Source organism: Myotis davidii, unplaced genomic scaffold (genome assembly GCF_000327345.1).
Source record: "Myotis davidii unplaced genomic scaffold, ASM32734v1 scaffold355, whole genome shotgun sequence".
Classification (NCBI taxonomy): Eukaryota; Metazoa; Chordata; class Mammalia; order Chiroptera; family Vespertilionidae; genus Myotis; species Myotis davidii.
The window spans coordinates 406,147-408,889 of record NW_006286818.1 but is presented as its reverse complement, the minus strand read 5'-3'; positions in this window follow the sequence as shown (position 1 = coordinate 408,889).

Below are 2,743 nucleotides of genomic sequence, written 5' to 3'. Positions count from 1 at the left end.
GAAGGTCTCAGGGAAGTCCCAGACCAGGGAGAGAAGTCCCACAGAGTCCCCTCCCCACCGTATCGGCGCAGAGCGGCCAGGGCCCCTCGGGATTCTATTTCCAGAAAATGCAGCTACATACCAAGGTTTGCCTGTGGGTCAGAGCTCTGGGCGCCGGCGTTCCCCATGGCTAGGGACCCTCGATCCTCAGTCCTGACTGGGCTGCCCTTCCCTGAGTCACAGCAGGGAATGGGCCAAGGCAGCCAGGGCTCGGCCCCCTGGGCAGAAAGTTGAGATTTGGGTGCTGGGTTCCTTGCTCCTGTGAGAAGTAAGGCGAGCCCCCATCCAGGGGTCCTGGTGGAGCACGAAGCACAGGGGAGCCAGGCAGCAGGCGTATCTTCCTCCTGCAGCAGGGTGTGCACATGCTCTGGGAGCACATACACACACTCTGGGGGCACATGCACACGCTCTGGGAGCACACACACACACTCTCAGGGCACATGCACACGCTCTGGGGGCACAAGTACACGCTCTGTGGGCACACGTGCCGGAAGCCAGTCCATCCTTGCTGCTTGACACAGTCGCTGCAGGAAAGAAACATCTGCACAGCATATGTTTCAAGGGACCTGGCGTATATAGCATACTGTTCTTAATATGTTTGCTCCCCTTATCGCTGTGTGTTTTAACCAAGGTCACCTCTCCGAGAAAGGTTGTTTCCAAATTGACAGGATTAAAATCAACTGGTATAAATACGGATGTAACAAGACAATAAACACCAGAACTTCTCTGGAGATCCAGACCAGAACTTGGCTGGAGATCCTGGCTAGAGATCCTGGCTAGGCTGCTGATCAACTGAACGCTGTCTCCATGTCATTCCTTCTTTGCCGACTCCGTCTACACTTTGGGAACCCCTGGACCTGCTGGGGTTGGACCCCGGCACACACGCACATGCTCTGTGGGGCACAAGCACACGCTCTGGGAGCACAAGCACACACTCTGGGGGCACATGCACATGCTCTGTGGGCACAAGCACACGCTCTGGGGGCACAAGCACACACTCTAGGGGCACACATACATGCTCTGTGGGGCACACACACTCTGGGGGCACAAGCACACGCTCTGTGGGCACATGCACACGCTCTGTGGGCACAAGCACACGCTCTGGGGGCACAAGCACACACTCTAGGGGCACACGTACACGCTCTGTGGGGCACACGCTCTAGGGGCACACGCACACGCTCTGGGGGCACACACACACGCTCTGTGGGGCACACGCACACGCTCTGGGGGAACATGCACACGCTCTGTGGGCACACGCACACGCTCTGGGGGGCACACGCACATGCTCTGGGGGCACACGCACACGCTCTGTGGGCACACGCTATAGGGGCACACGCTATAGGGGCACACGCACACGCTCTGGGGGCACAAGCACACGCTCTAGGGGCACACGCACACGCTCTGGGGGCACAAGCACACGCTCTAGGGGCACACGCACACGCTCTGGGGGCACAAGCACACGCTCTAGGGGCACACGCACACGCTCTGGGGGCACAAGCACACGCTCTAGGGGCACACGCACACGCTCTGGGGGCACAAGCACACGCTCTAGGGGCACACGCACACGCTCTGGGGGCACAAGCACACGCTCTAGGGGCACACGCACACGCTCTGGGGGCACAAGCACACGCTCTAGGGGCACACGCACACGCTCTGGGGGCACAAGCACACGCTCTAGGGGCACACGCACACGCTCTGGGGGCACAAGCACACGCTCTAGGGGCACACGCACACGCTCTGGGGGCACAAGCACACGCTCTGCGGGCACACGCACACGCTCTGGGGGCACACGCACATGCTCCCTGCACGCTGAGCAGGCGGTCCCTGGCTTTGTAATCCTGATGCTCTCGGCCTGTCCCTCACTCCTGATTGGCGCTCAGGCGCACAGTCTTTCCCCATTGGCTAATTCAAAGGGAGGGGCTGGTCTTTGCGGTTCAAGAGGGCGGCCCCCAGGGGGCTGCAAGCCATGCAGCCGAAGTGGCGGCTGCTAAACTGTTCTTTGACAGGAACGGTGACTTGTTTCTTCTCACAATTCCCCCTTTTCTTTATTAAACTTTTTCATTCAAACTCGCTGACACCCATTGACTTTCCTGCCCTGCAGGGCCCAGGAGGAGACTAACTGCCGTTGGGCCAATGCGGTTCCGATTCGCCCTTGGATAAGACACCCCCCCCCCGCCCCCCACGGGACACGGGAAGCTGCGACGCCATCCCTGCAGCTCCCACCAAAGGGGTGACGTGGGCACCATCGCGCCTTCCACTTCCCAACCATCGCCCAGGGGATCGGAGGAGGAGCCTCGGTCCCCGGCTCCCGCTCACTCGGCACTAAAGCTGCGGGGGCCTTAGGCTCAGCCACGGTCCGCGTGCCGTGTTGTCAGGGACGAATGTGCAGCACTGGCCCCAGCACCACACACCTTCCTCCTCCTTCTGCCTGTTCTCCCGGGCGCCATGCTGCTGGCACTTGGCTGCTCACTATCCCTTTAGCTGCCTCACGAGTGAAGTTGACAAGCCTTTGCTGATTTAGTAAATATAATTAATCTTTTTTTTTATTGCTTAAAGTATTACAAAGAGTATTACATAAGTGTCCTTTTTTCCCCTCTGCCCTTGACAATCCCCTACCCCCCAGTGTCTTATGTCCATTGGTTATGCTTATATGCATGCATACAAGTCCTTCGGTTGATCTCTTACAGCCCCCCTCTCCCGCCCC